Here is a 7,009-nt window from a genome sequence, read left to right on the forward strand (position 1 = left end):
CCAATCCCATTAGTCGCCTCTTATGACTTGAATGTGTCAGATCTTCAATAGTCTTCATGCGTGCAACTGTGTCTATTAGATATTGAGAATCTCACCCTCGTGTCTTTTGATATCAAATATATCTATGAGTGTTGATATATTTTATATCAAAAGCCACGAGGGTGAGATTAAATTTATCATCCAACATCATTCTTCCAACTTTTTCAGTTTGTAGACTGTAATAAGCAGTGTCTTAAGTGTAAAAAGTACAGCTAACAGCTTCAGTAGCAGAGCCATTAGTGATGTCATTTGATTGTGACGTCATGGTAACCAATGACTAGCATTGTGATACAATCTGAACCAAGCGATATCTCCTTCGGGAGCCAGCTTGGGATGATAAATGTACTTCATGCCACATGAAAGTAATTACTTGTTTTATAAGCCTGTCACAATTAAGACATTTTTTGGAAAACATGGTTTCTCGTAACCCTTCACATTAACATTTTCACTGTGTTTGTACCCTTGAGCTTGCTCTAATAAAGACTTCGGTGTCAAGCTAAAAGGATACCATTTTCTCCACACACACCCACACACCCCAACAGATCCCCATAGTAATCCTACCGAGAAAAAATAGTAAGATGTTTGATATAGTAATCAACTCAGTAATTGATAGGGTTTATTATATGTAGAACATTAATTTTGAAAACAAATTTCATTCCTATTTTGGGGTAAAAAGCAAGATATTAATGAGTCTGGCCTTATGATTTCTTTATTTATTGCAGACACATCCAAGGAATCTTTTTTACCAATAATTGTTCTCATCTGAATTACCATCAAACTGAATTAACATCAGAATTAACAATAGGTTGTTCATTACATTCAGACTGTAACTTACAGAAAAGGAAACTTAACCATTCACATCACTGATTAGCATATATGCTATTATTTGTTAATGATCCAAAGAATGGTGTAATGTATTTCAGGGAATTAATAATCAATTAAAAAATCTCTATATGGAATGTGTTTCCTTTCCTATCCATTTGCATTTAAATGCCTGTCCTACATCATGATGTCTTTTGTTGAAGAATGATTGATTTAAGCCAACAGTTGTCATGTGTTCACACCAAATATTGCTGCTTTTGAAACATCAGGAAGCAATATATCAAATGCCAGATCACCCATTGACTTTCTTCCCTCAATATTTAAGAACACTGTGACAATATTTACCTAATAAATTCACCCTGTGTAAAGAGTGATGACCAAGAAGGATGCAGATTGCCACACACAACAATCACCAGACATCTTTCTTCTCCTTCATCGCTGTCGTAAATCATATTGCACATATTCAACATGTGGGCTGAATTCCACATCATATTATCTTCCAAAATGTTTCCATCACTTGATGCAAATATTTGCATCAGAATATTTAAACCATACTTGAAATCCGAAACCCTGCATGTAATCCTTGCCAATATTGACAGGACCAATACTCAACCAGCCCATTCTGGATTATGTAACCAAGGAATACATTTGTCTGATTCCTAGAAAACTCTTCTTCATCACTAAGTCCAGTGTTTAGAACAAAGACGTAAAGGGACAATATTCTGGCCAAGAAAAGTCATTGAGATATCGATAATCAATGCAAAAACTGACAGCACAGTGTGTTTTGATTTATCCCATTTCCTCTCTTGCAATTACCTTGACAAGTTCATGAAAACTCAACAACTGAAGCAACCAGTCAAACATGAGAATATTACTACACTTCTCATGTGCTGGGTAGTTAACAGGCAATAGAATTTACCGTGCTCCTCACTTCATAAAAATACCTTATCAGAGATGAAGTCATGGTGATTCTAGGTCAGTTCCAATACTCTTTCAAGAGCCCAAGATCAGTAATACTTCATAGAGCATTGGCCAGATGTTGTTTAGGCCTTTTAATTACATAAGTCACTTGACAAAATTTGAGGCTCAAAATTCTTTCAAAACCGCAGGCTGGTACACCAGCCCAGAAGCCTTGAATCCAGATACACGGGAGGCCGGTGGACTGGCCAAGCCGTAGTCACGTCAAAATAGTATAAAATTTTATGAACCTACCTGTCATATCATTCATTTATTAAATCACATTTCACAATGTCTGAAATATGTATTTAATTTCAACTTAACATATTTAATCGATAGACTAAAATAAATTATTCACTATTCCCGCAATGTTATTGAAAATAAAATTCAAAGACACAGCGGGTCTACACTGAAAATGTCAAAGTGCAAAATAAAGACGTTTCAAACAAATCTTTGAATATGTTATACATGTATAAAGTAAATTAAATCAACAAAAATATATCTAAAACTTGTCAAACTTACATTTATATAAGTTATTATTTCCATTTTTTCGTGCGACCACGTGTAATGTAAGTCAAGTGACATCTCGGCTTTCGATGCCTCGATTTCTGGGCTCTGACATGATGTTTAATGACAAAATATATGCATGTGAAATCTTTGTCACAGCTCGTAACCTAGCACGGTACATCCACAAAGTTCAATATTTTTTATATAATATGATCTGCTTAAAATGTTCAGAATAACACAATTTACCCAAAACGTTTCGTCAAAATTTGAAAATGACCACTGCTGTAATTTAATTGACTGTCTTGGGTCACGTGCTTAAATTGACCTATCATGAACCTTGTAGCAGATTTCTGCAAGAAAGCGTCATTGGAAACCAATTTCTATCCAATATAATCACGTTACAGCAACGAAAAGAGTTGCGTCCCTTGGGCATGCCAGAAACCTATGATTGTGGGTTCGAATCCCAGTTCACCCTGATTATGTTTCTAGGTTTGTCAGCACCATATCTGTGCTTGTGGGTTTCACCGAAGTTGTAAACATCTGAGACCTGCATGACTTCGTGCTTTCCTCCCACAATAAGCTTACATGCCGTGATGTAACTTGAATACTGTTAAAAGCTGCGTTAAACCCAACTCACTCACTCACTCACCTTATGTTACTGAGCTGACAGCCCCTGTGGGAATGGGTGATGGCAGATACTATCTATAATTCTTTTGAAAATAATTTTCCAATTACGTACACAATGCAAATAAAAAAGAGAAATAGGTAAGTGAATTTTATTAAGTCAATTTTTTGCTGCCTTGGTGATGAATCTGGAAGTTATGAATCTCTTATCTTACATTTTTTCAATTACAAGTAACTTAATTAAGTTGTAAATGCATTCCTTAAGTAATGTGATAAATATAACTTTCATATGTATTAACAGTAGGATTAGACCTCTCAAATGGTGCATAACATGTAGTAGCAAAAATGTTTTACAAGCACATAATTTTCGTGGTAAATGTTGGTTTCATCTATCACACAAGAGCCTCTGGGAACTCATCTTCCAAACCGCTATATAATAATATTGTACACATGGTCCTCGGACAACACTTAATTGTGAAACAGAATCGGTCCCCAAAAGATTTGTCAAACAGTCAATTCATTATTATATTAAAATACTCAAAGGCAAAAGTTATTGTGACATACAAAAAATAAGAAGAAGAATTGGTAAAATATGCCATATGCAAACAAGTCTCATGACTGGTTCAGAGGCAAGGTTCCAGAGGCATGTCCACCTTGTGCATTGATGAAGGCCTGACACCTTCGCCTCATTGAGGCTGCTAAATACTAAACAAAATAATAAAGTTAATTGTACGATTCCAACTATATCAAACAGTGACGACAAGAAGTGTTCAGAAAAAGGTGAGCATATGCTGCCCCACTGGTATCACCCATCACAAACACAAGCAAAGGCATGTCAATTGTTCATCTTAAAACCACAGTAACATATGATATAAGTCAAAACAGGAAATTGTATCGGGCATAATTTTTGTCACTGATGCATCAAATTTGGAAATGTCCTCCACATGTCTACCACAAACCTTTTTGAAAGCTTTACTGAGGCCTTGAATGTTGTGTCCCTGATCAAACAACTTGAGAGCAAGAGTTGCATCACGTTCTTTGAAATCTTGGTGTGCATGCTCGAGTCAACCGCAAAAGTTGTGACATGTAGACACCAAGGACTGGAGCTGCAGGAAAATTGGTGGACATAAAGGGAAAGTTAACTATTGGAAGGTTGAAGTCTTGTCAAAAGTCTTGTGGGGAGTACTTTTGTCACTCTGAATCTTTCTGCATAGATCTAAATATGAAACAGATGGGGTGGTCTCACTGGTCTCCTATATTTCTGGTTCAGGTGGGTAAATCAGTGCAAGGGAATTGGCTTTTGATGGTTACTGAACAACATCAGATCACCGATTTAACTGAAGCAAGTTAAACATCTTTGCCAAATTACCCTGTTTTGATTTTGCCAATCCAAGCAGAAATTCTGATTTATATGCATAAAAAAACAGATCAGCAAGAATGGGAGCACAATTGGTGCCCATGGGGTTGCCTACTTCTTGCCTAAAGTCCTGAAGTCCTGAAGAAAGTCCTGGAGAAGGGCATTCTATATCTGACGAAGGATAAGCTGGAGTTCTTACAATGTTGACAGAATTTGGAAGGTGTCATTCCATTTTATCCCAGACATGTTTGATTGGTGACAGATCAGGGTATCAGGCTGGTCTGGGCAACACATCAATATTGTCCACATACTGCTGTACAACATGCGGTCTGGCATCACCATTTGCTGTGTCATTCTAGTGTTGCTCTGTTGCAAACAGGAAAAACAGCTTTTTGCAAGATCTCATTCTAGTCTCTCGCAGTATTCTACTTCCCATCAATCACAATCATTTGTCCTCTCTTTAGCCTTTATTACATGCCAGAACATGACGCATTAACTTCCAAAGTGGTCACCTTCAAGAGCTGATGGCATGATGTAACATTCAACTCAACATCTGAAGAGATGTGATGTGCCATCAGATCAGTGAAAAGAAACGTGACTCAAAACAAAGTCAAAGTGGCTAATGCGGCTCTCTGCAGGTGTGGTTCAAATAGTAGTGACTAGGCCGATGTTTATCAACGTGAACAATCTCAATAAGCAATTACAAACAGTCAGCATGGGTTGCTGAAGGCCTTCTACCCCGGATGTTCACGAACCTGGAAACTGCCTGGTAAGAAGTTGTATCTGTATATACAATGCCATCACAAACCAGCCAACTCATGTTGTGTTAGTTTATCTTTTATAACATTTTGTTCACGACTGCTTTTCTAACCTTTGTTAGATACAATTACAATCAATGGAATGGTTAAATATCTTCAAATTTAGCAATAGAAACTAAAATATTTAGTCCGATGTCCTAATAATGATAACACATAGCAACCACCTTCAAAATGGCAAATTTCTATCAGCCCTTTGATACCTTAACTATTGGGCAGTTTGCCTAGAACTTAAGGATTAGTGCCAATTTCAATTGCTGGAAAAATAATTAAAAAATAGCACACTTGGTGATTAATGAGATAATTTCACAGTGATATTTCAAATTCATGACACAGACTAAACAAAACTACTGAGCTTGGTTATCATTAATACTAAATGATTATTCCAGATTAACGCCATCTTGTTTTTCCAATGAGTTAAATAGATGAGAAAAATAAAAATAGACTCCCACTTCAATTTCTAATTAAGGTCCCAATTAGTAGTTTCAAGTCCCAATAATCAGGAATTAAACATACAGTGTTTTCAATGTCAAGCTAGGTTGCCAAGCAACCTGAGACGGGATGCTCTGTACAGTGTAAACAATGCCAACATTTCAACAACAATGAACTTTTATAATGCTTTGCAGAAAATGACAGCATTAAGCATTTGGTAAAGGTTGATATCAACGATCTAAAAGGGTATCATTCAAGTAGCTGTCTGACGTTATATTCCGAAGGCTTGAAGCTTCTATTTGCCACCTTTAACTACAACAAAATGCCACCTCCCTCGTAAACAACCCTCTGAGCAGGTATATTACATCTTGAGCAAGGGAAAGGAAGATAACTCTCCAAGTCTCCAAAAGTCAGAAATCACCTGTGAATATTTTATCAAGGACTTGCAAATGCCAAAGGGCTAAATGCTGGCCATTTTCTGCATGGAACTATCCTGTTAATAACAGATGTTCCTGGAGAAAAAATTCCCAGCTAAATCTTTTCCATCTCTTGACAATAGTTATGCTTCACACATGGCTTGGGGATACGGTTTCACTCACCTGATTTTCTGTGTGGAACCTCCGTGTGGAAGATTAAGCTGTGGAGAATCAAAGAGCTATCACTGTGTTCTTGTAATGGATGAATCTTCCTCGACCTTTCCTCATCATTCAACTAAGTCTGTTTGAACCTCAATATTTGCTTTTTTGATGTCTTTTTATGACATTTAATTGAGATTGATTATGGAAATATTGATTCTTTATTCCTTAACTAAGGAACGGAGTAACCCCAGCTGGAACTGCAATGAGCTACTAAATATATTGAAAATAGTGGCTATACTGCACCATTTACTATCTGTTGTAACTGAAAACAGTGGCTATACTGCAACATTTACTATCTATTGTTACTGAAAATAGTGGCTATACCGCTACATTCACTATCTATTGTTACTGAAAATAGTGGCTTTACCGCTACATTCACTATCTATTGTTACTGAAAATAGTGACTATACCGCTACATTCACTAGCTATTGTTACTGAAAATAGTGGCTATACCGCTACATTCACTATCTATTGTTACTGAAAATAGTGGCTATACCGCTACATTCACTATCTATTGTTACTGAAAATAGTGGCTTTACCGCTAAATTCACTATCTATTGTTACTGAAAATAGTGACTATACCGCTACATTCACTATCTATTGTTACTGAAAATAGTGGCTATACCGCTACATTCACTATCTATTGTTACTGAAAAACAGTAGCTATACTGCAACATTTACTATCTATTGTTACTGAAAATAGTGACTATACCGCTACATTCACTATCTATTGTTACTGAAAACAGTGGCAACACTGCTACATTCACTATCTATTGATACTGAAAATAGTGGCTATACCGCTACATTCACTATCTATT

The sequence above is a fragment of the Haliotis cracherodii genome, unplaced genomic scaffold (genome assembly GCF_022045235.1).
Source record: "Haliotis cracherodii isolate W230 unplaced genomic scaffold, xgHalCrac1.p SCAF_17, whole genome shotgun sequence".
NCBI lineage: Eukaryota > Metazoa > Mollusca > Gastropoda > Lepetellida > Haliotidae > Haliotis > Haliotis cracherodii.